The sequence below is a fragment of the Ambystoma mexicanum genome, chromosome 12 (genome assembly GCF_040938575.1).
Source record: "Ambystoma mexicanum isolate Mex_15411 chromosome 12, UKY_AmexF1_1, whole genome shotgun sequence".
NCBI lineage: Eukaryota > Metazoa > Chordata > Amphibia > Caudata > Ambystomatidae > Ambystoma > Ambystoma mexicanum.
The window spans coordinates 565,135,142-565,162,424 of NC_090936.1; positions in this window are offsets into that span (position 1 = coordinate 565,135,142).

Here is a 27,283-nt window from a genome sequence, read left to right on the forward strand (position 1 = left end):
GCCTAGCCTCCTTGGTCCACGGCAGCCATTTTGGATACCTCCCTTACACCAACTTTCATGTCAACTGGTGCTGGGAGCTTTTCCTTTGGGGCTGAGCAGTTTTTTCCATGCTATGTGGACAACAGGAACCCATCCGTTGGTGCTGGCAGCAGCTTCAGATAAGGCCCTGGTACACAGAGGTTAGGGGGTCAGACTCTGTTCCTTCTATGGGATCAGGGGGTCTCAGCGACGCCGTGCGCACTGATCTGAAACTCCAGTTGGTAGCCACGCCTTAAGCGGCAGCGGCAAGGTGGTTGGTTTTTCTCTCGTCCATCAGCCTCCTCTACAGGGACAGATAATCTCCCTGCAACAAATCACCAAATGATCTTTTTTTGTCGGTCACACTACACTTCGGTGGGAGTAGAATCTCGTCTCATCTGGAGGCGTGGCAAACCATCACCGAAGACTGGTGGGATTTGTCCATCGTTTAGGCGGGTTTTCGCTTGCCCTTTCCTCCTACCCCACCCTTCAAACCTCTCTTCCAACAGACTGTTCCCCTCATGGCGCAAAGGAGGGGCTAGTACTGCTGTCCTTTCACAGTGCTCAACCAGGCTGCCCTGTGCACTACCTTCGATCTTTCCAAGAGAAATTCAAGTTGATCACGCCCTTGCCAAAGTCCTCTCTTTGGAAGGGCGATTGACTCAGTGCAGTGGTCTTCCAGGATGCGTAATGCGTAATGCACATTCTGACTTTGTAAGTGACTTCAATTCAGCACTCCAACTAAGTCAATGCCTAGTCTAGGATGCCCAATGGAAGCCCTTAATTATATATATATATATTTTTTTTATGTCAAAGTTCTTAAATCTGGATGATGAACCCTTATATAAAGCCCCTCTCTTTGAATCCCCCCTGACCTCACTGAGCCAAGAAGTAGGTTTGTTTTGCAAATTAAAAGGTTTATTTGAATAATTAAACAATGTATATATATCACACTTTTATGAACAAAATAATATCTGATTAGCACACTTATGAATATGGACCGTAATCAACAATAGGTAATATTACAAAAAAACAATCTCTTTAATCACTTAGGAGTATGAATATGAAGGATACTGTAGCAGAGAATACTTATGGGATTCAAGAAAATGCAATAATGGGAAAGAATGCAACACAGAAATAGATTTGATATGAATTCAATCAGAAGATAATATAATCACTTTTTCCCCCTGTGACTACTCACTCCCCCACTATGCAGTATGAAGAGATGGGAAGGAGGATACACAGGATCCAAGAATACAATCAATAATGCAGTTCAATTCCATTTCCCCTAGCAAGCTTAGAGAGAACAGGTATGATTTTAAAACAGGCAAAATACTTTTGAATGTAATTGCAATGGATGGGAAAATATACTAAAAATGCTTTTAATTCACTAAGGGATATTCAGGATAAGTGAGAGTTCCTCTGGATTAGTTCAGGTCAACACTAGCAATGATTCATGAGTGATTACCAGGTTGAAAACAAATCTAAGCAGTTGAAAGCAAGAAGCTGCTATTTTAACATGTGGTGAAATGGAGCTAAACTGCAATTCGCGGCACTGTTTCCTTGTGTGTAAATCGCGATTACGGAAAAACTATAAGATACAGACGTTTTTGTGAAGGTAGATTTTCAGAATAAAGTCAAGATTTCAGAATGACAGAAGGCGCTTTTACAGATTTGAAATCACAGGATGGACACAAAATTCTAAATGCAGTTCTGGACAGGTTGAAATGAATGGAAGAGGATTACTTTAAAATAAGAGATTGGTTCTGTACAGTTCTAGACTAGATACTCACTCCTAGTTTTGGAATGGAATGGAAATGGGCCTCGTCACCGATCTGGTCAGGTTTGGACTTCACTCGCCACCGTACGGTCTTAGGCACTGGTTCTGCTCACAGCACGGCCTCTGGTCAGGGTCTGACGGGTTCTGGATACAGCGCTGCTTTCTGGGTCTGGACCTCGGTCCTAGCACAGGGGTCCTGGCTAGAATAGAACAGCTCAGCCCGGCTGTTGAATGTGAGAATCAGGTTGCTAAAGTTATGAGGCCTGCTGAGAAGGATTCAGCTTGTGAATTTGGCCTTTGCTTTAAAGTTCTGGATTCTGGAGTTTGGTCCTAGAGTTATGGTCTCTGGATGTATCTGGAGTCTGGAGTCTGGATATTGTCTGGATTTGGTCCGGCAGAGTGCTTCGCAGGAATCAGTTGAAGTGGGAAAATGAGTGTGTCCTTGCCTGTCAAAAGTAGTCTCTTTTTATGTGTTTTCAAAGTGGGTGGGAAGGCTGATTCTACATGCCCCACCCCCTATGGATTTGATAGGTCAGAGAATTCCCTGTGACCTGACTGGAGAAAGGATTAGCGTGTCAGATCGAGTCAGAGTGATGCTCTGTTTTACAATCTAGTGAAGAAACTCCTCTTTGCTTTTACTTAGAAAATCAATTTTTCCCAAAAACTTATTTCCCAGATACACAAGTTGTTGAGAATACATGTACACCTCACAGATAAATTAAGGCAGGTCTCTGTTCAAGCCCCGTGTTCCTACGAGCTTGGGTTCAGAAATGATGACTTATTTCCGTTTTTGGTGAATTTGCCAAGATTGGTTTTGCACCCAATTTTACACAGACATACAGACCCTCTCTGAGCATATTACTGTACGTTTGTTACGTTTCTAGCATAAACACTGCAGCTACAATATTAATAATTACGGGTTTTGGTCTCAGAAGTTCACACAGTGTCCAGCTTAGTCTTGAACTGTGAGTTAATTTGTCAATTTACGAATCTCCAAGTTTGACATTTCTGTCAGCTTGGTAAACTTTGTAAATTGCAATTTTATAAAACATATATTTGCTCTCAGTTGAATTCACATCTCAGTCTGGTCCGCCCCCCAGAACCTGGCTCTGACTCAGAGGTCACATGGCCTGTTTCCTGCCAGGAGTTGTTGACAAGTCACACCCAAATCAGCATATTCTATTCAGCTGAAAGAATCCATTGTCTCTTTTTCCTGCCAGCAGGGCCCCAGTCCAGGGTGCCACTCCCCAGTTCCTTTTCACACCAACTTGTCAATCTCTTGGCTTGGGGCAGAAGGAAGCTTCTTTTGTTCAGGGGGGAGGTGTGGAATCTGTCTGATCCCAGTGTGGGAACACTTTTTAACTCTGCCACCAATGTTACAATTTGTCTTTTCTTACAATATAACCCACATTTTTAATACATACATTAAACAATTGCTTCCTTCAAGTCATTTCAGAATATAGTTTCACATTGTCTCTACCCCTTAGGCTTCTGATAGCCAGTATTTCTTTGGCATAGTTTGGGTTCAGTTGTTCAGTATTTCAAAGTATTGTTTTAAAACGCCAGCTTCTGGTATTGGTGAGTACCGGTATTGCACCCATTTTTGACAGCTGTCTTTACATCAATATCTTTCAAAAAGGGGATTTTACTTGATAGCATATGATTCTTGCTGACATTATATTGATGTGGATTCTTGCGGTAGAGTCATGTGGAACACCCAACAAGAAGGTTGGATCTTTTTGGTGATTTGTGAGCCATGATTTTAGCACATCTTGACAATCAAGAAAATGAATTCCGAAACAGCTCTGGGTTGCTTTTGGCACTCAGTATTGCTATTTCCAAGTGGTTTCAGGCTACTGTGCATGTAGCCCAATGGTGGTTTTAGGCAGTGACTTCCTGTGCTCACTAATATACGCAAAAGTGGGTGGCAGCCTATTTTTCCGTTTTTTACTGTGCATTTTTGGATGGTTTTGAGCGAGCAGCATGCTCTCCAGTGGCCATTCTGATATTTCTGCTGCCAGCAATGCACAGTACTGTTGCAGGGCTTGGATGAGTGGGTTAATGCATCCCACAAGCCCCCCTCTTGCGATGGCGTTGATTTTCCATCAATGGAACTCGCAAGACTGGGATGTTAGCCTCATCTTCTTCTGATTCCAAAATGGTAATGTTCAGTATCTTTTCCTCCATCAGGGGCGGATCGATCGGTTCTCCTCACCAGTCCTGATGCGAGTATTGAGCGATACCCCGGACCCTCGGATCTTTGGTCCCGGGTCATCCTCCTTGGTCAGTCTCCATGGTTTATCTCTCCTAGGATGACAAAGCAAAGCGGCAGAAACATATTCGTAGACATTTCCCCACCACTTATAACATAGTGGGGTGGGCATATACATTTCATAAATCAGGAGACATTTGCATTCTTATTATTGTACTATGTGTGGAATATTTTAGGCCCGGAATTTTATTGATCTGGAGCGGCCTCCTCTGGGATTCCAGAGGACTCCTCCAGTTTCTGTAGAGTGTGCCTGGGATGGCAACACTTTAGCTGATTAATATGGACCCACTTGTCTTCCCCCTCTGCCAAACTGCCTTTGGGGATGCAGATCTTGTAGGCGACTGGTGATATCTTGTCTACAATTTCAAAAGGTCCCTTCCAAGTAGGCAGAAATTTCCGCTGTTTGGCCTGGTTCCTTTGGAAATTGTATAGATAGACCCGGTCTCCTACTTTGTATTCTTTCCTAGTAGTCTTCAAGTCATAGTCAGTCTTCATGCTATCGGCTGATCTTTCTAGATTTCGCTGAGCATAGGCAAAAGCATGTTGAAGGTGTTTTCTTAAATGTTCAATATACTCATGAGTTGTGGAGGCATTGATCAATGTCTGCTCTTAGGTCCTGTAAAGCAGATGCTGGGGAAGCACCATCCTGCGTCCAGTCATCAGCTCAAATGGTGACATTTTAGTTGCAGATGAAGGGGTAGATCTGATGGCCATTAGGACAAGAGGTAATAGGATATCCCAACTTGGCCCAGAATCTGCCACATGCTCACAATGGTTTTGTTGTAACGTTCTACTGCTCCACTAGAGGCTGGCCAGTAAGCAATATGTAGCTTCCTTTTAACCCCCAGTATCTCCCACATCTTTGTCATTACTTCGCTGGTGAAATGGTTACCTCTGTCTGACTCAATCCTTTGGGGTAGTCCAAAACGCGAAAAGATGTGATTGATCATCAGGGCAGCTGCTGTTTCTGCCTTGCAGTTTGGGGCCGGGAGACATTCCACCCACTGAGTAAATAAGTATGTCACAGTCAACATGTACTTATTCCCCCTCGAGGAGTGAATCACAGGCCCTATATAGTCGACTCTCAAATCTGACCATGGCAATGTCATCCCCCTCTTTTGGAGAGGCGCACGGTGTGTGAGGGATGTTGGCTGAAATTGTGCACATACAAGACACCCCTTTAAGTATTGGTCGAGGTCCTGCCCCATGTGTGGCCAGTATGCAACCTCTCTTGAGATTTCAAGTTTTGTATGAAACCCCCTATGACCGGCTGTGGCCGCATCATGGGCGTGACTTAACATCAGGCTTCGGAATGAGGTAGGAACCACCCACTGATCATGGCCAGCTTGGGATTTCCTTACCAACAAACCGTCCTGGATTCAGAACATTTTTGGACATTTCATCAACACTCTGAGTTCCTCTTTCCCAAGGTAATCGGTGTCCGTCAGGGGGAAGTTCTCAGGGTCCTCAATGTGTTGGTAAAACTTACCAATTATTGGATCCCCTTTTGGAGCCGTAATCAAATCAGCATCTGGGGTCTCCTTACTCCATTGTGCAGTTGAAAGATCATTGTGAGCATTTGTCTGGGACCTAGTGATAACAGTGACCTGGATTTCCCCCAACAGGGACTCGATCTCTATTAGATCCCCTTGGATCACCCCGGTTTTGGCCAGCTGATCAGCTAAGTCATTTCCAGTTTTGTCTGGTCCCTCTACTTTGGAATGACCCTTGATCTTCTTCCAGTAGATGGTCATCCCATTCACGTTGACCAGATCATCAATGTTTTGAATTAACTTCCCATGTTTCAAGGGTTTGTTATTAGTACATAGCATGCCTCTGGTTTTCCAATTAACCAGGTGCTCCACAAACGCTTTCCGTACATAATCGGAATCTGTGATTATGAGCAGTTCATGGAGTTGATGTTGGACATTAGTGAGGATGGCTTGATGCACAGCCATCAACTCTGCCACTTGACTACTTCGGGGACCAATCTTGTACCCAGCGGAGGGTTCTGGGGACTCATTCACCCATGCATTCCCTACGCCGGCCACAAGTTATTTTCCCCATTGTTGTCAACATGGTAGGAGCATCTATCCACATAAGCAGTGGGCATTCCCTCACACTTGTCTTCTTCAAAGAATTTGTGGGGGGAATTGAGGTATGCCTCCATGTTGTCCTTGATTTTTAGACCTTCGTCCTCGAGACAGTTTTCTCTGGCACAATCATGCAAGTCAGCCAGACCTTGCGCGAGGGGACTCTTCTTGTTTTGGCAATCTCTGACCTCCACAGGAAAGCCTTGCATTGACAGAATCCAGGAAGTAATTCGGGAATTACTCACATTTCCGGCCCGGATTCTGTTACTTTGGAGATATTGCAGAGGCTGGTGTGGGGTCTCCACTATGATTTGTTCCCCCTGGATAAACAGGCAGTAATTCTTCAATGGCCACACCGTTGCCAGGAGAGCCTTCTCACAATCATTGAATTTTTCCTCCACAGAGGATAAAGTTTTACTCGCATAAGAGATTACTTTGTTGACCTTGTCATGCTTTTGATATAATACTGCAGTCAAGCATGCATTAGAGAACCCTGTCTCCAAGAAATCTCTTGTTTCTGACAGGGTAAGCTAGGCAGGGCGCTTGTGAGAGGCTTCTTTTGAGTTGTCTTACTGCCTCGGATTGTTCTGGACCCCATTCCCACTTGATCCCCCCCTTCAAGAGATGAATCAGGGGTCTAGTGATCTCTGCGTAGCCCTCAATGAACTTTCTGCTGTAATTAGTCAGTCCAAGGAGGCTCCTTAGTTCCCGCAGAGTTGTGGGGCCTTTCAGTTTCTGAAGTGCTTCCACTTTTTTTTCCTGGGGACAGAGACCCTGTGGAGTAATCTCATGCCCCAAGAAATTAACACGGGTTCTACACCACTGTGCTTTCTGAAAGGAAAGTTTTGCTCCAGCGGCCCTCAACTGGGTCAGAACATAATGGATCTCCGCTATATGTTCCTCCACAGTTCAGCTTTTGATGAGGACATCATCTACATAAGCCAGGTTACCCCTCTCACCCAGGTCGGGCATGGCCTTATGTAGGAAAATGTTGAACTCATTCCCAGAGTTGAGGTATCCGAAGGGAGTCCGGGTCCATGTGTACTGCTGGCCCCCAAAGGTAAAAGCCAGCTTGTATTGGTCCTCCCTACTGACAGGCACAGTCCAGTATCCATTGGTCAGGTCTATTGCAGTGAATACCTGTGACCCCTGGATCTGGGCCAGCCCTTGGTCAATGTAGGGAAGAGGCCATCGGGAGGTATGGACCCGTTTGTTGAGCTACCTAAGATCAGTGCTGAGTCTCCACTGGCCGTTTGGCTTCAGTATCCCCAGCACCGGATTATTGAAGGTGCTGTGGACTGGACGGATTATCCCGCGGGACTTAAGGTCCTTAATTATTTCAGTAAGGGACTCCATTGATGCGAGAGGCAAGCGATATTGCTTCACAAACACTGCAGTCATGCCAGGGTCCGTGGGAATTGTTGTTGTGTGGATATCGGTGTGACCACAGTCATATGAGTCCACCGCAAAGAGATCTTGAAAATCCAAGAAAGCTTGTTTCAAATTTTGCTTCTGCCCCAGAGTCACCCAGGCATCAGCTAGATTGACTCTCTCTTCAACCATCTGCCTGAAGCCTGGAAAGACTTCTGGTTTCGCTATCTCAGCGGCCTCCTCCAGCTGGGTGAAGAAGTCCCTGGTCAGAGTGCTGATTTGGACTGTTGGCTTCAGGTGGGAAAGGCAGCCCTCATGGACCTGGAAAATCACCTCATCGCTCCTGAAGTCACAAGTCACATCTTCCTTACCATAAGGGCAGGAAGTATACACCAGGAAGTTCCCCCATGCCGGGTAAAGATCCTGTCTGGTGTTGTGTTGGCATCACTGTCGCTGTCAAAACAGTCCTTGGGGATTAGTCCTAACAGTTCATTTCCTAAATCAATGGAAAAATGTCGGTCATCAACCGCCATTCCAATAATGGTGCATGCGGCTATAGTGATACTCTTTAAGTCGCTGTTATCCACCTCTATTGGAATGGTGTCATGTTCTATATTGACTAATGGTGTTGGGTTTACCCCCAACCCTTGCTGTTGGAGAGAAGCATTTAGATGAATATAAGCATCAGGGTTTTTCAATTTTGTCCTCTTTTAACTTTCGCTTCCAGGGAGAATTGTCAGGTCCTTTCCGGGATGGTGACTTCCTCTCCAATCTGAATTTCTTTTTTTTTAAAACTTTTATTTTTGTTGGCAGAGGCAAGTGACATACACACACAGCAGAGCAGTTATGAAATGACAATCTGAGTAATCCACAGCATACAGTGGCACTTATGAACAGTGAGAAACAAAGACATGGAGAATGCAGCACTACAGAGCATCTGGTGTCAAAGCACATGACCATAGTAGTTACGGAGAGTTGTCCACCGAGGAGTGGGCGTCGAGGCCATGAAGATAACTGTTAAAGGCAGTCCAAATGTTTTTAGGCCAGGATCGGGCCGGTAGGGTACTAATGTATTCCTCCTCACAGTTCCGAGACCAAGTCAATAAGTTCAGCCACTTCCGGAAGGTAGGAGGAGCAGAGCACTTCCAGTTCTGTAAAACACACTTTTTGGCAATTATACAGCACACATTTAAGAGTTTAGCCGCCCCTCTGGCCCCTTCATCCCCCCACGCCCCAAACAGTACGCCCAACGGGTCAGGTTCAATAACAGTATTGCAGATTTCTGACAAAGTTTTCAGGATCTCATCCCTGAATGGGGCTAGCCGCGGGAAGTTCCAGAACATGTGGAGATGGCCCACATCCTCCGCACCAGAGCGATGGCAGAGCCGTAGGTCAGAGCGGGCGAACCTGGAGACCCTGCGCGGGGTGAAGTATAGCCTATTCAGTAGTTTATACTGTATAGTGTGGTATCGAAAGTTCAGGGAGACCCTGCTAGTGTGGGAGCACAATTTCACCCATAGTTGGTCCTTCAGTTCAACCTCCAGTTTGGAAGCCCAATCGTCCCGCCCCCTAGAGAGCTGCGGTGTGGCAGTTGTGAGGAGAAGTTTGTATAATGATGATACCACCCTACGGGCCCCACCAGAGTTGGCAATATAGGAAATCTCAGGGGAGTCGGGGGGTTCGTAGGGAAACTCAGGCCAAGCGTCACGGAATGCAGCGCGGAGTCTGTAGTATTGCAGCAGCTCCATCGGTGATCCCAAATGACCCGGCTTCCAAGTCTGTGGTGTTATGAATAGCCCATCCGGGTAGAAGTCAGTTAGGGCTAGGTATCTCAGGGTCCGCCAGTGACGTGCCAGGGCTATATCGTTCGTGGGTTCCAACCCGGGGAACTGCCAGGCGGGGAGCCACTTGTAGTACGGGCGTTCCTCAATGCCTGCAGCAAATATCCACCTCCAGGCCAATATGGTGGTTCGGACAGGGTCGATCGGTGAGTCTGGCTCGTAACGTCGGTGTAAAATTAGAGTCATTATATTGGTGCCAGAGGCAGCAAAGGATTCTAGCTCGATATGCGGGCGAGGGGGGGGGGGGCCCAGGGTACCAATAGGTGGCAAACTGTGCCTGCGCTGTGATCCAGTACCGCATCAGGTCAGGAGCAGTGAACCCGCCCTTCTTGTAGGGAAGATTCATCGCAATCCATTTTTTGCACACTGCTCCAGAATGCCACAGGAACTATGCGCAAAACTTGTGTAAGTCTGCGAAATACTTCTTGCCGGGCCATATGGGGACATTTGTGAATGTGTACAACAATTTGGGGAGCAATATCATTTTGACCAGTGATAACCTCCCCGCCAGTGACAACGAGAGAGAGCGCCGGCGCGCTATCTTGGTCTCTGCCAGTTCTACCGCGGCCAGGTAATTATTAGGCTAAGAGAGCTTCTTTGGTCAGAGACGCCTTAATTCCCAGATATTTAATCCTGTCAGGGGACCAACGGAGCGGGTACTCCGTGGCAGCTTGGAGCGTGGAGCCCGTGAGGGGGAAGAGTTCGGATTTGGTATAATTGATGGTGAAACCAGAGTGTGTACCAATACGGGTGATGTCACGCAGAATAGGGTCAAGGTGGAGGTCTGGGTCTCTGACTAAGAGCAGCACGTCGTCTGCATAGAGTGAGATGATTTCAGGGGTGCCCTGTAGTCATATCCTTTTGCGTGAGGGGCGCTCCCTGACAAAGTCCACCATAGGCTCAATGGCCAGTGCGAACAGGATCTGGGAGAATGGGCATCCCTGGCGGGTGCCTCTGAGGAGAGGGAACAAGGCGGACGTTTGGGAATTGACGCAGACCCTGGCAACCGGTGAGGTGTACAGCAATCTGATGTATGCAATAATCCCAGGTCCAATGCCCATGGTCTCCAGGACCAACCACATGTACTTCCAGGACAACATATCAAAGGCCTTCTGGGCATCAAGGGTGACCCCGACTGCACTCACATCTTGATTGATACGTGCCATAACGTTAAGAAGCCTCCTAATATTGTGTGACGTATATCTCCCGGGCACGAAACCTGACTGGTTGTCGTGCACCATGTATGGCATAACAGGTAGGAAGCAGTTAGCAATCACCTTGGCAAAGATTTTTGTATCCAAGTTCATAAGTGAAAGGGGCCGGTATGATCCACATTCATCGCCAGGCTTGCCCGGCTTGAGCAGGACTGTAATAACGGCCTCTCGTAGTGACGGGGAAGGGATCCCAACCAGAGAGACTCATTCCACACCCCGAGCAATTCAGGGGCCAGTATAGCCACATGCTCCTGATAAAATTCCACTGTTAGCCCGTCGGGGCCCGGTGCCTTTCCTTTTGGGAGACTAGAGATAGCCTCTACTATTTCATCTAATGTAACGGGGGAGTCCAATTGGTCTCTCATTGCTGGGGAGACAATAGTGGTGGGAATCTGTTCTAGGAGTTCCCGCATCTGGGAGTCACTGTGTTCGGGGGGCTGAGAGTATAGTTCAGAGTAGAAACCCTTAAGACCTTGAGGATATGCTGATCGGACCACTGTATCGTCCCCTGACTGTCCTTAACACAGGTAATTTGGGATTGGCCCCACTCCCCCCCACCAAAGCGGTCAGGGTTTTGCCGGCTCTGTCACCCTCGCCGTATTTCCGTGCAGCTTGTGGCAGACTGAAGTACTGTACTTCCCTATTGGCCTGCTCATTGAAGGTCTTGAGCTCCTCACTAATCTGGGAGAGGACAGCAGGGTCAACAGAGGCCGGATGGGCTAGCTCCAGGTCTCGTAGTTTAGTTTCAGAGCGGGACAGGGTGGCTCTTATAGTTTTGAGGACTCCCGACTCCCTAGAGATGGACGTCCCCCTGATGAAGGCTTTGAATGCATCCCAGCGGACCCCCAGGGTGGTGGCCTGTGGCAAATTGTGCTCAAAGTAGGACTGAATGTCAGCAAGGATGTCCGCCCTGAAGACAATGTCCTGCAGGGCAGCTGATTTGAAGTGCCATGTTTTGATGGTGGGGGCCGGAATTCCCAGATCCAGGGATATCAAAATTGGCGAATGGTCAGACAGTGTGCGTGCAAGTATACGTGTTTCCACAACCCTGCCCAGCATAGGGCCGGATAATAGGAACAGATTGATCCTGGAGGAACTGTCATGCACTGATGAGTAGTAAGTAAATTCCCGCGTTTGCGTATGTAATGCCCTCCATGTATCATGAACGTCGAGTGTCGCGCAGTGGGTCAGGAGTTTGGCCTAGAGGCCGCACCAGTCCTATCCATCATGGTATCAAGAATAAAGTTCATATCCCCACCCCAGATGATCTGCACTCCCACGTACCCTAGCAGTATGGATACGACCTGGTCAATAAATTCGGGGGAATCAACATTAGGGCCATAGGTATTTACCAGCAAATAGTCCCTGTTGGCAATGGAGCAGTGCAACACAGTGTATCTCCCCCAGGGTCTATGTAACTCTTGTGTAGGACAAACTTAAGTGACTTATGGATCAATGTCAACACTCCTCTGGCACGTATGGAATATGAGGAGAAAAATCTGTGGGGCCCTCAGGTTGGCGCTATACTCCTAGCCAGTGGGTCCATGGAGTGTGTCTCCTGCAGGAGCAGTATTTTGCAGCTGTGCAGGCTGGCATATGACATAATCTTGCGACCCTTGGTGTAATTGCTTAGGCCCCGCACATTCCAGGACATAATAGTTATCAGCATTTTAATGATCTAAATAACATACATTTAAACCAAGATCCCATGGAGTGCATTTCTTGCATAGGTGATACTTGCGCCCATGACTACTAACGTGTGCCATAACCTCTGGAGCCCTGGCATTGTTACTCAATCCCCGCATGCTCCCAGACATCACAGTTATAGGCATCTCAGAAGTCTAATGCACATCCCACCACTGTTGTCGTAGTTCAGATGTGAGACTGAGCCACCTCGAATGCGGATGCCCCAGTGTGACGCGGTCTGCCAATCCGCCGCTGCCTTTTACTATAACCTTTCTCCAGTCCCCAACAGTACCACCCCCCACCCTCCCTGCCCACCCCAACTTGAAGTGTAGATCCCCCACCCCCCAATGCAGGCGTCACCAATTACCCAGCAGATCCTTGAGTAAGGTTTCCAAGGCATCCTCCATGCGCCCCCAAGAGCATTCTCCAGGACCCCTATAATTCGTAGGTTATTTCTGCGAGAGCGCGATTCAAAGTCGTCACATTTTGCTCTCACACTCCTCATATCGCGCGATAGAGAGGCAACAGTGTTCATGTATTTCGTCCTCATTTGCAGATATCTGATTCTCAGCGTCGGTAATTCTGGTCCCCGCCTGATCCACCTGCGTTTTCAAAGAGGCGACATTGCTGTTGATGTCATCTAATTTCTTGTGAAAAGACGCAAAGTTTTTGGCCATAGATTCCATGAGTGTAGTCAGATCGGGGGACGTGGCAGTAGAATGACGGTCAACCTCCTGCTCCTCCTGTATGGATGAGTCTTGACTCACCTCCCCCCTCGGGACAGCCCTGGCAAATCTATCCATGGCTCCCCCCTTGAAGGTTCCCCTGGACTTGTTTGGCATTGTTGATTCAGCCCCAGGAGTGGCTCAGTCCAGGGGTGTAGACACTGAGGGAAAGAGGGTGGCCCATGGGCCGAGGGCCAAAGGACAGATGTTGCTATTCCACTAACAGCAAGGGGGGCAGGCTCCAGTAGAGGTGAGGACAGGATGGTCACAGCTGGTGTACTAGCGTGGGGCTGCCCCTGGGTCCAGAAGAGGGGGGGCGCGGCCCCTGGGAGCCAACAGTTGCAGAAGTTGTGTTGTGGGGGGGCACACCCCAGCGCAGGAGAGCTTCTCACGGACCGCTCTCCAGGGCATACAGGTCAGGCTCCACGGCTCAGATCTGGAGTGTGTATTGGGCCCGCGGCCCCCGGCGAGCAGGAGGGCAGCGGGGGAAGCAGAAGCAGAGTGGCGCCACAGCCGTCCAGAGCGGGACCCCTCCCCCGAACCTCACCTGACCGGCGCGGTCCTCCGCGCCCGCTCGGGACCCGCCGAATCACCCCTGCAGCCCAGCCACGGCCCAGTCACCCCACGTGGGTTGGCGGTGGAGGTTCCACACCGGATGAAGGATGTGGGCCGGGGCGCGCTCCCGCGACGGCCCCGGCAAGGAACTGTTCGTAATGTAGTTTGCCCAGGGGGGGGGCAGCCGCAACCGGCGGCACAGGCACAATGCCCCGATCGGGCCGCGGACAGCCCAGCGGGCGGGCGGAGCACACAGAAGCCACGCCTCACCTCTCGCTGCTGTACAGTGCGTCGGGCCACAGAGAGGAGGGGACAGGGGCCGGGCCGGCGCCGCGGCTTCAATGAGGCTATAGGCCGCTGTAGCAGGGGGCCCGTTCACGGGCTTCCATAGTCCAAATCAAGCCGGAATTTCGCAGGCTGCAGCCCAACACCAAGGGGCAGCAGCCCAGCTACAGTATGAACGTACAATATGCTGGTGAACGCAGATGCAGGCAGATGTCAGCCAGGCCCACAAGGAGCTCAAGGGCTAAGCAGCCATCTTGGGCTGCTCCACAGCGCCACCTCCCAATCTGAATTTCAACTGCATAAGGTAGCAATTGAGCTGACCTAAATGCTTTCTCTTGGTCATCAAAGCCCATGGGATTATCACATAATCGGGACCAAGCCTTAAAGTTTATTGTGTCCAAACTAATGGCAAAGCGATTGAGAATGTCACCGCCTAAGTAAAAGGTGGCAGTGATGTCTCACACGACCCAACAATTATGGACTATGCTCTTGTTGCCAATGGAGATTTTGAGCATACACCTGCTTGGCAGGAGATGTTTGGAATTGGGTGCTTCCAAATCCATTTCCCATTTGTCTATCAGTTTGAATGTGGGAATGGCTGGATCTTTTGGGAGTTGGCGGAACATGGCTTCGCTGATGAAGCTCTTACTGTTGTTCACACACACTCGGGCGAGAACAGAGTCCTTCCCATCATTTAACTGAACAGGGATGAACAACTGCTCTCCAATTTGCTGAATACCAGCCAGGCTCTGAGCTGATTTCACATCTTTCTGGACTATAGGAGTGGGAATGTCTGATTGTGGATTGGTAAAGAATTTCAGAGTGTTTCCTTCCAGTGTGGAATACCACCTTAAACTGGAAGGAAGGTTGATTTTCAGAAATAGAGAGGATCCCCCATCACCAGTCTGTTGTCCTACTTCTATTACTGTCACACGGAATTTGGTTGTTCTGGAAGTGAAATTCTACTTGGTCAGATTTTTGTTCAACCACGTAGCAGGTGCCGTTTAAACTAACATGGTTGACACTCTGTTTTAATTTTATTGGTCGGCTAGTCTGGGTCCAGAGTACCTTGTTTACACAGTCTATTAGGGGTGACAACCTTCTCAGGAGGTCATTCCCTAGTAAACAAGGGGTGCCCTCTGGAGTCACTACTATGACCGGGTATTTCACCTTGTGTTGCCCAATTTTAATGTCCAAATCCGCAGTCCCCTCGACGGGAATTTCCTTCCCGTCAAAGTTCTGAAGTTGTCCAGGAAGAGAGGTGAGAGGAATTTGGTAATTCTCCCCGCTTCCTGAATTTAGTTCATCAAAGGCCTTTTTGGACAGAAGGGTAGCTTGGGATCCAGTGTCCACCAGTGCCAAAATTGTACCCTGCCCTGCACTTGAACCGGGGCATAGTATCTTCCCTCCTTCTCCGCAAGGGGGCACAGATAATGCACATTTTTGGACAACTGGTGGGCTAATTTTCTGGTTTTGGATATGGAGAGAGAAGAGATTTGGGCAGAATTCTGTGGAGAGTCTTGGGAATCTAAAAGTAAAAGTTGTCAACTAGTAATAGGAGAAGTTTTGGGTTCCCCTGGTTCTGTTTCTGGGCCGCACCCCCCTTTTTGGAGGTAGTCACCAGGATGGGTTTGAACCAGGGGATTTTCTTGCTGTTGGTTCTGGGATGGGATGATGGGTGGCGCTAGCTCAGTCCCCACATCTGCCCAGTCTGGATGTGAATCTCTTGGGACCCATTTTTCTTTGGGAGGAGTTCCCCCATCTCTGAAGGAGAAGATCCTTTTCCCAGGATCCTCTGAGGATCCCTCTCCCTCAAATTGGAAGATCTGTATCTCCTCTACAAAATGGGTCTGTTTGGGTCCTTTGTTTCTCCTACCCCCCCCTCTGCTCCTTGGGTGGCAGACTTTCAGGGGTAGGAGATTTTGTTTCTGGTTCCTGGGTTTCCAGGGGCTGTTTACAAGTGGGGAAGGAAGCTTCCTCCAAGGCTTTACACCCCCCTTCCCCTTGTGCCTCCTCCCTGGGAACCAGTGGGTTGTCGGGGTGCTGTCCCTGTCATTGTTCTGGAGCACCAGGTCCAGAGTTTGGGGCATTCTGTGCCGGCATGCTCATCTGAGGGTTCTGCTGAGCCCTCAGTATGCGACCCAGATCCTGTGCCATGTTTTGGACCTGGCGCTCGAGCTGTGAAACCCGCTCAGGCTGATAAGGGGTTCTGTTTTCTCCCCTGGGCTCATCCCGGGAAGGGTAGCTATCCCTTCTCTGGTAGTACCCCGGGTTGGGAAGATTTGGGTACCCCTCCACCCTTGGCCTCCCCTCTCCCGGATTAGGTTGTCTGGGCTCAGGAAAGTGGGGAAAGAAGGATGGATGATTTTGGGGTTGGAAGTTGGGTGGATACCTGGGGTAAAAGTTCTGCCCAGGGTTTGGTGAATTTCTGCCCTCCTGGGGGAAGTTAGGAGGGAAGTTCCCTGGGTTAGGTGCTTGGCTGGATCCCCCCTTGGGGTGGAGGAGTCCACACATAACCTAGGATGGGTCGGTTTCCCTTGTAGCGGGGACTTACATAGTCAGGGGAGTGAGGGACCCCATTTGTGGGACTACCGCCTTGGCTTTCCTTTTGGGAGACTAGAGATAGCCTCTACTATTTCATCAAATGTAACAGGGGAGTCCATTTGGTCTCTCGTTGCTGGGGAGACAATAGTGGTGGGAATCTGTTCTAGGAGTTCCCGCATCTGGGAGTCACTGTGTTCGGGGGGGCTGAGAGTATCGTTCAGAGTAGAAACCCTTAAGACCTTGAGGATATGCTGATCGGACCACTGTATCGTCCCCTGACTGTCTTTAACACAGGTAATTTGGGATTGGCCCCACTCCCCCCCACCAAAGCGGTCAGGGTTTTGCCGGCTCTGTCACCCTCGTCGTATTTCCTTGTGGCAGACTGAAGTACTGTACTTCCCTATTGGCCTGCTCATTGAAGGTCTTGAGCTCCTCACTAATCTGGGAGAGGACAGCAGGGTCAACAGAGGCCGGATGGGCTAGCTCCAGGTCTCGTAGTTTAGTTTCAGAGCGGGACAGGGTGGCTCTTATAGTTTTGAGGACTCCCGACTGCCTAGAGATGGACGTCCCCCTGATGAAGGCTTTGAATGCATCCCAGCGGACCCCCAGGGTGGTGGCCTGTGGCAAATTGTGCTCAAAGTAGGACTGAATGTCAGCAAGGATGTCCGCCCTGAAGACAATGTCCTGCAGGGCAGCTGATTTGAAGTGCCATGTATTGATGGTGGGGGCCGGTATTCCCAGATACAGGGATATCAAAATCGGCGAATGGTCAGACAGTGTGTGTGCAAGTATACGTGTTTCCACAACCCTGCCCAGCATAGGGCCGGATAATAGGAACAGATTGATCCTGGAGGAACTGTCATGCACTGATGAGTAGTAAGTAAATTCCCGCGTTTGCGTATGTAATGCCCTCCATGTATCATGAACGTCGAGTGTCGCGCAGTGGGTCAGGAGTTTGGCCTAGAGGCCGCACCAGTCCTATCCATCATGGTATCAAGAATAAAGTTCATATCCCCACCCCAGATGATCTGCACTCCCACGTACCCTAGCAGTATGGATACGACCTGGTCAATAAATTTGGGGGAATCAACATTAGGGCCATAGGTATTTACCAGCAAATAGTCCCTGTTGGCAATGGAGCAGTGCAACACAGTGTATCTCCCCCAGGGTCTATGTAACTCTTGTGTAGGACAAACTTAAGTGACTTATGGATCAATGTCAACACTCCTCTGGCACGTATGGAATATGAGGTGAAATATCTGTGGGGCCCTCAGGTTGGCGCTATACTCCTAGCCAGTGGGCCCATAAAGTGTGTCTCCTGCAGGAGCAGTATTTTGCAGCTGTGCCGGCTGGCATATGACATAATCTTGCGACCCTTGGTGTAATTGCTTAGGCCCCGCACATTCCAGGACATAATAGTTATCAGCATTTTAATGATCTAAATAACATACATTTAAACCAAGAGCCCATGGAGTGCATTTCTTGCATAGGTGATACTTGCGCCCATGACTACTAACGTGTGCCATAACCTCTGGAGCCCTGGCACTGTTACTCAATCCCCGCATGCTCCCAGACATCACAGTTATAGGCATCTCAGAAGTCTAATGCACCTCCCACCACTGTTGTCGTAGTTCAGATGTGAGACTGAGCCATCTCGAATGCGGATGCTCCAGTGTGACGCGGTCTGCCAATCCGCCTCTGCCTTTTACTATAACCTTTCTCCAGTCCCCAACAGTACCACCCCCCGCTCTCCCTGCCCACCCCAACTTGAAGTGTAGATCCCCCACCCCCCAATGCAGGCGTCACCAATTACCCAGCAGATCCTTGAGTAAGGTTTCCAAGGCATCCTCCATGCGCCCCTAAGAGCATTCTCCAGGACCCCTATAATTCGTAGGTTATTTCTGCGAGAGCGCGATTCAAAGTCGTCACATTTTGCTCTCACACTCCTCATATCGCGCGACAGAGAGGTAACAGTGTTCATGTATTTCGTCCTCATTTGCAGATATCTGATTCTCAGTGTCGGTAATTCTGGTCCCCGCCTGATCCACCTGCGTTTTCAAAGAGGCGACATTGGCGTTGATGTCGTCTAATTTCTCGTGAAAAGACGCAAAGTTTTTGGCCATAGATTCCATGAGTGTAGTCAGATCGGGGGACGTGGCAGTAGAATGACGGTCAACCTCCTGCTCCTCCTGTATGGATGAGTCATGACTCACCTCCCCCCTCGGGACAGCCCTGGCAAATCTATCCATGGCTCCCCCCTTGAAGGTTCCCCTGGACTTGTTTGGCATTGTTGATTCAGCCCCAGGAGTGGCTCAGTCCAGGGGTGTAGACACTGAGGGAAAGAGGGTGGCCCATGGGCCGAGGGCCAAAGGACAGATGTTGCTATTCCACTAACAGCAAGGGGGGCAGGCTCCAGTAGAGGTGAGGGCAGGATGGTCACAGCTGGTGTACTAGCGTGGGGCTGCCCCTGGGTCCAGAAGAGGGGGGGCGTGGCCCCTGGGGGCCAACAGTTGCAGAAGTTGTGTTGTGGGGGGGCACACCCCAGCGCAGGAGAGCTTCTCGCGGACCGCTCTCCAGGGCACACAGGTCAGGCTCCACGGCTCAGATCTGGAGTGTGTATTGGGCCCGCGGCCCCCGGCGAGCAGCAGGGCAGCGGGGGAAGCAGAAGCAGGGTGGCGCCACAGCCGTCCAGAGCGGGACCCCTCCCCCAAACCTCACCTGACCGGCGCAGTCCTCCGCGCCCGCTCGGGACCCGCCGAATCACCCCTGCAGCCCAGCCACGGCCCAGTCATCCCACGTGGGTTGGCGGTGGAGGTTCCACACCGGATGAAGGATGTGGGCCGGGGCGCGCTCCCGCGACGGCCCCGGCAAGGAACTGTTCGTAATGTAGTTTGCCCGGGGGGGGCAGCCGCAACCTGTGGCACAGGCACAATGCCCCTTTCGGGCCGCGGACAGCCCAGCGGGCGGGCGGAGCACACAGAAGCCACGCCTCACCTCTCGCTGCTGTACAGTGCGTCGGGCCACAGAGAGGAGGGGACAGGGGCCGGGCCGGCGCCGCTGCTTCAATGAGGCTATAGGCCGCTGTAGCAGGGGGCCCGTTCACGGGCTTCCGCAGTCCAAATGAAGCCGGAATTTTGCAGGCTGCAGCCCAACACCAAGGGGCAGCAGCCCAGCTACAGTATGAACGTACAATATGCTGGTGAACGCAGATGCAGGCAGATGTCAGCCAGGCCCACAAGGAGCTCGAGGGCTAAGCAGCCATCTTGGGCTGCTCCACAGCGCCACCTCCAAATCTGAATTTCATCTGCATAAGGTAGCAATTGAGCTGACCTAAATGCTTTCTCTTGGTCATCAAAGCCCATGGGATTATCACATAATCGGGACCAAGCCTTGAAGTTTATTGTGTCCAAACTAATGGCAAAGCGATTGAGAATGTCGCTGCCTAAGTAAAAGGTGGCAGTGATGTCTCACACGACCCAACAATTATGGACTATGCTCTTGTTGCCAATGGAGATTTTGAGCATACACCTGCTTGGCAGGAGATGTTTGGAATTGGGTGCTTCCAAATCCATTTCCCATTTGTCTATCAGTTTGAATGTGGGAATCGCTGGATCTTTTGGGAGTTGGCGGAACATGGCTTCGCTGATGAAGCTCTTACTGTTGTTCACACACACTCGGGCGAGAACAGAGTCCTTCCCATCATTTAACTGAACAGGGATGAACAACTGCTCTCCAATTTGCTGAATATCAGCCAGGCTCTGAGCTGATTTCACATCTTTCTGGACTATAGGAGTGGGAATGTCTGATTGTGGATTGGTAAAGAATTTCAAAGTGTTTCCTTCCAGTGTGGAATACCACCTTAAACTGGAAGGAAGGTTGATTTTCAGAAATAGAGAGGATCCCCCATCACCAGTCTGTTGTCCTACTTCTATTACTGTCACGTGGAATTTGGTTGTTCTGGAAGTGAAATTCTACTTGGTCAGATTTTTGTTCAACCACGTAGCAGGTGCCGTTTAAACTAACATGGTTGACACTCTGTTTTAATTTTATTGGTCGGCTAGTCTGGGTCCAGAGTACCTTGTTTACACAGTCTATTAGGGGTGACAACCTTCTCAGGAGGTCATTCCCTAGTAAACAAGGGGTGCCCTCTGGAGTCACTACTATGACCGGGTATTTCCCCTTGTGTTGCCCAATTTTAATGTCCAAATACGCAGTCCCCTCGACGGGAATTTCCTTCCCGTCAAAGTTCTGAAGTTGTCCAGGAAGAGAGGTGAGAGGAATTTGGTAATTCTCCCCGCTTCCTGAATTTAGTTCATCAAAGGCCTTTTTGGACAGAAGGGTAGCTTGGGATCCAGTGTCCACCAGTGCCAAAATTGTACCCTGCCCTGCACTTGAACCGGGGCATAGTACCTTCCCTCCTTCTCCGCAAGGGGGCACAGATAATGCACATTTCTGGACAACTGGTGGGCTAATTTTCTGGTTTTGGATATGGAGAGAGAAGAGATTTGGGCAGAATTCTGTGGAGAGTCTTGGGAATCTAAAAGAAAAAGTTGTCAACTAGTAATAGGAGAAGTTTTGGGTTCCCCTGGTTCCGTTTCTGGGCCGCACCCCCCTTCTTGGAGGTAGTCACCAGGATGGGTTTGAACCAGGGGATTTTCTTGCTGTTGGTTCTGGGATGGGATGATGGGTGGCGCTAGCTCAGTCCCCACATCTGCCCAGTCTGGATGTGAATCTCTTGGGACCCATTTTTCTTTGGGAGGAGTTCCCCCATCTCTGAAGGAGAAGATCCTTTTCCCAGGATCCTCTGAGGATCCCTCTCCCTCAAATTGGAAGATCTGTATCTCCTCTACAAAATGGGTCTGTTTGGGTCCTTTGTTTCTCCTACCCCCCCCCCTCTGCTCCTTGGGTGGCAGACTTTCAGGGGTAGGAGATTTTGTTTCTGGTTCCTGGGTTTCCAGGGGCTGTTTACAAGTGGGGAAGGAAGCTTCCTCCAAGGCTTTACACCCCCCTTCCCCTTGTGCCTCCTCCCTGGGAACCAGTGGGTTGTCGGGGTGCTGTCCCCGTCATTGTTCTGGAGCTCCAGGTCCAGAGTTTGGGGCATTCTGTGCCAGCATGCTCATCTGAGGGTTCTGCTGAGCCCTCAGTATGCGACCCAGATCCTGTGCCATGTTTTGGACCTGGCGCTCGAGCTGTGAAACCCGCTCAGGCTGATAAGGGGTTCTGTTTTCTCCCCTGGGCTCATCCCGGGAAGGGTAGCTATCCCTTCTCTGGTAGTACACCGGGTTGGGAAGATTTGGGTACCCCTCCACCCTTGGCCTCCCCTCTCCCGGATTAGGTTGTCTGGGCTCAGGAAAGTGGGGAAAGAAGGATGGATGATTTTGGGGTTGGAAGTTGGGTGGATACCTGGGGTAAAAGTTCTGCCCAGGGTTTGGTGAATTTCTGCCCTCCTGGGGGAAGTTAGGAGGGAAGTTCCCTGGGTTAGGTGCTTGGCTGGATCCCCCCTTGGGGTGGAGGAGTCCACACATAACCTAGGATGGGTCGGTTTCCCTTGTAGCGGGGACTTACATAGTCAGGGGAGTGAGGGACCCCATTTGTGGGACTACCGCCTTGGCTCCCTGTCTGTGACTGGCTCGAGGGCCTTCTGGACTTGGAATTATTCTGTGCAGGTAAGTTTTTAGGCCCCCCCATCTCCAAATCCAAAACAGGGGCAGACTTTACCTCTGCCACCTTAGCAGCAGCAGGGGTGCTGGTTGGTTTGGGGCTTTTCTGGGCATTATTTTTATTTTCTATGGGCTTCTGCACCTCATAGATTCGGGTGGCCTGTTCAATGACCCAGTCTATTGACCTTTTCTCATGATAATCTCTCACTAGCTGGGTCATGATGTATTTGGGCATGGAAAAACGTATTTACAAATTCTTTGCCATCAGTGCGCACCCTTTTGGTAGTCTGCGCAAAGGCACGCTTCAACTCCTGCACAAATTCTTGTGGGGCCTGATCCTCCCCACGTTGAAAATTGTAGGCTGCCTTGCGAGCCTCTTGGGGATTTCGGTGAACAGAAAAGTGTTTCAAGATGGCCGCCCTATATGTGGACCATCTTGAATGATTTTGGTCCTCCAGCCCCGCAAAGAAACTGGAGTATTCTGAGGAGAATGTCCATTTTACATACTGAATGCAGCTACTGTGCAGCTACTGCTGTCTTTCAAATGGAAAGTCTCCATCATTTGCTCAAAGAGCTCCAAGTGTTCCCAAACAGAATACTTGGCGGTCTTATGATAAGGCGTGATGACACTCCTTATCGCCTTAATCTGTTTTAAGGGGTCCTTAAGCAAGACCCTTTTTGCCTTATTGGCCTTCTTGGTTCGGGTAACCCTGGTCCATTCGTCCTCTGACTCAGAGGCACTGCTCCCAGAGGTGCCCGTCTGATCTTCCAGGTTTTCCCGGATTCTGCGAGCCTGGGAATAGCTGGCAGAATGTGGGTACCTTGTCTCTTGTGTCCTGGGACGCTCAGAGGAGTCTTCAGATTCCTCCTTGCTGCCCGGATTTGATGGGTACCCCCCCCACTGACCTAACTGGGCAGAGGTTTTCAGAATGCCCTTAGAGGGCCTACTCTCCTGGGGTTCCCCACTAAATTGCACTGTACTTGGGTGCCCATACCCGGATGCCCGCCCATCCATTCCTGGGAGGTACTGGCCTATGAGCCCCATACTTCTGGCTGGATAGTAATCTGCCATCCCGTGGCCCTGGGCTCATGTGCGCCAGAGGACATGGGGGTGGCAGAGTCCAGGGACTGGGAGAGGTGAAGGCCTCTGGTACTAGGGCTCCTGAGGTTATGCTCAGGTGTTTCCCTTTCCCAGCGAACCTCATCTCTCTCAGCCCCTGCTCCCTGTTGCCTTGCAAGAGCCTGTGCTTTCAGTTCCTCAATCAAGGCCTTACTAGACTCTATCAGTCTCTCCTGCATGGCTATCTGTTGCTGGAGCCTATCATTGTGCTGACAGAGAGCCTCATTCTCTCTCTGTGCTTCCTGGGTGGTCCTGGAGTACTGGGACAGTCTTTGCTGCAGGAGGTTTACCTCCTGAGTCCTATCCCTACTGGCCTGCCCCTTTCTTTCCAGAGCATCTTCCACCCTCCTGGTGTGCTCCAACAAGTTTTGATGCTCTTTTTGAGGTCACCCAGTCCCTGGAGGGCCAGGTGATTTTCTTCCATTTTCTTTTTTAAGTGGCAGACTTCCTGGCCTAAGGTATCCCTTTCCTGAGTAAGAACCTACATCTGTGCCGCCAGGTCGTCCCTCTGCCTTTGAAGGGCACCAGCTCTCTGGTGCTCCTCATCAAACTCTGCCTGGGTCTCCATGTCTTTCAAAATCAGTTTATTGCTCTCTGCCTTCATTTTATCTAGGTGGCTTTGCAGGGTGACTACCTGCTCAGCACATACCCTATTGAAGTCCAGTTGTTGCTCCAGCTTTTTCTGGCTCTGCAGTAGGGAGTCCACACCTTCTTGATACTCCTTCTGCAAGGCCAGAATTTTGGTATCCTGGTCTGCCCTTTCCTGTTGCAGGATACCCATATACTCTTTTATTTTAATTATATACTGCCTACTATCATTTTCTGACTCCTGGCTCCTCACAGCCTCTGCTCAGAAGAGTTCAGATCAGATTGGGCTTTCTCGAATGCCATCAGTTGCATACTTGCCAGATCTTGGCCTTCAGCACATTTGTCCTGTATGGCTCCCATATATAAATATAAATATGCCGCTATCCTGACAATCTTGTCGTGCTCATCTTTGGCCTTAGGGGCCATGTATAGTTCACTCAGGGCCACATGTAAGGGACCCTGATCTCTCTGGTTATCTAACCCAGTTGCAGTGACCTGTTGTGTGATTGCCTGTAACCATGCATTCTGGTCCTGCTCAGTCCACTCACCTCTCACAAATAGCTTATGTAAGAGGTGTTCTCTCGCTATCTTGATATCTACCAATGTCGCCATTCCGGAAATTGATTTCCTTCCTGACTTACAGAAGTTTATTATTTTATTTTGCAAAACAGACCGTTTCCTGAGAGCGTTCCTTTTTGAGGGGTGATTTTACAGCGTAACACAGCGTAGTAGCCTAACAGAATTTATGTATCCTGTCAGTTAGCACACTGTATTAAGCTGCACAAGTGGTAGATCTGATCCAGAAGTCCTGCAACGAGCCCCCAATCTGTAAGTGACTTCAATTCAGCACTCCAACTAAGTCAATGCCTAGTTTGGGATGCCCAATAGAAGCCCTTATTTATATATTTTTTTATGTCAAAGTTCTTAAATCTGGATGATGAACCCTTATATAACTCCCCTCTCTTTGAATCCCCCTGACCTCACTGAGCCAAGAAGTAGGTTTGTTTTGCAAATTAAAAGGTTTATTTGAATAATTAAACAATATATATATATATCACTTTTATGATCAAAATAATATCTGAATAGCACACTTATGAATATGGACGGTAATCAATACTAGGTAATATTGCATAATTGCAATCTCTTTAATCAATTAGGAGTATGAATATGAAGGATACTGTAGCAGAGAATACTTATGGGATTCAAGGAAATGCAATAATGGGAAAGAATGCAACACAGAAATAGACTCGATATGAATTCAATCAGAAGATAATATAATCACTTTTTCTCCTGTGACTACTCACTCCCCCACTATGCAGTATGAAGAGATGGGAAGGAGAGTACACAGGTTTCAAGAATACAATCAATAATGCAGTTCAATTCCAGTTCCCCCAGTAAGCTTAGAGAGAACAGGTATGATTTTAAAACAGGCAAAATACTTTTGAATGTAAGTGCAATGGATGGGAAAATATACTAAAAATGCTTTTAATTCACTAAGGGATATTCAGGATAAGTGAGAGTTACTCTGGATTAGTTCAGGTCAACAATAGCAATGATTCATCAGTGATTACCAGGTTGAAAACAAATCTAAGCAGTTGAAAGCAAGAGGCCGCTATTTTAACATGTGGTGAAATGGAGCTAAATTGCAATTCACAGCACTTTTTCCAAGTGTGTAAATCGCGATTACGGAAAAACTATAAAATACAGACGCTTTTGTGCAAGTAGATTTTCAGAATAAAGTCAAGATTTCAGAATGACAGAAGGCGCTTTTACAGATTTGAAATCACAGGATGGACACAAAATTCTAAATGCAGTTCTGGACAGGTTGAAATGAATGGAAGAGGATTACTTTAAAATAAGAGATTGGTTCTGTACAGTTCTAGACTAGATACTCACTCCTAGTTTTGGAATGGAATGGAAATGGGCCTCGTCACCGATCTGGTCAGGTTTGGACTTCACTCGCCACCGGACGGTTTTAGGCACTGGTTCTGCTCACAGCACGGCCTCTGGTCAGGGTCTGACGGGTTCTGGATAAAGCGCTGCTTTCTGGGTCTGGACCTCGGTCCTAGCACAGGGGTCTTGGCTAGAATAGAACAGCTCAGCCCGGCTGTTGAATGTGAGAATCAGGTTGCTAAAGTTATGAGGCCTGCTGAGAAGGATTCAGCTTGTGAATCAGGCATTTGCTTCAAAGTTCTGGATTCTGGAGTTTGGTCCTAGAGTTCTGGTCTCTGGATCTATCTGGAGTCTGGAGTCTGGATATTGTCTGGATCTGGTCCGGCAGAGTGCTTCGCAGGAATCAGTTGAAGTGGAAAAATGAGTGTGTCCTTGCCTGTCAAAAGCAGTCTCTTTTTATGTGTTTTCAAAGTGGGTGGGAAGGCTGATTCTACATGCCTCACCCCCTATGGATTTGATAGGTCAGAGAATTCCCTGTGACCTGACTGGAGAAAGGATTAGTGTGTCAGAACGAGTCAGAGTGATGCTCTGTTTTACAATCTAGTGAAGAAACTCCCCTTTGCTTTTACTTAGAAAATCAATTTTTCCCAAAAACGTATTTCCCAGATAGACAAGTTGTTGAGAATACATGTACACCTCACAGATGAATTAAGGCAGGTCTCTGTTCAAGCCCCGTGTTCCTACTAGCTTGGGTTCAGAAATGACGACTTATGTCCGTTTTTGGTGAATTTGCTTCTCCACCCAATTTTACACAGACATACACACCCTCTCTGAGCATATTACTGTAAGTTTTTTACGTTACATTTCTGTCATCTTGGGAAACTTTGTAAATTGCAATTTTATAAAACATATATTTGCTCTCAATTGAATTCACATCTCAGTCTGGTCCGCCCCCCAGAACCTGGCTCTGACTCAGAGGTCACATGGCCTGTTTCCTGCCAGGAGTTGTTGACAAGTCACACCCAAATCAGCATATTCTATTCAGCTGAAAGAATCCATTGTCTCTTTTTCCTGCCAGCAGGGCCCCAGTCCAGGGTGCCACCCCCCAGTTCCTTTTCACACCAACTTGTCAATCTCTTGGCTTGGGGCAGAAGGAAGCTTCTTTTGTTCAGGGGGGAGGTGTGGAATCTGTCTGATCCCAGTGTGGGAACACTTTTTAACTTTGCTACCAATGTACCATTTGTCTTTTCTTACAATATAACCCACATATTCAATACATACATTAAACAATTGCTTCCTTCAAGTCATTTCAGAATATAGTTTTACATTGTCTCTACCCCCAAGGCTTCTGATAGCCAGTATTTCTTTGGCATAGTTTGGTTTCAGTTGTTCCGTTTTTCAAAGTATTGTTTAAAAACGCCGGCTTCTGGTAGTGGTGAGTACCGGTATTGCACCTGACAGCTGTCTTTACATCAATATCTTTCAAAAAGGGGATTTTACTTGATAGCATATGATTCTTGCTGACATTGTAATGGTGTGGCTTCTTGCGGTAGAGTCATGTGGAACACCCAACAAGAAGGTTGGATCTTTTTGGTGATTTGTGAGCCATGATTTTAGCACATTTTGACAATCAAGAAA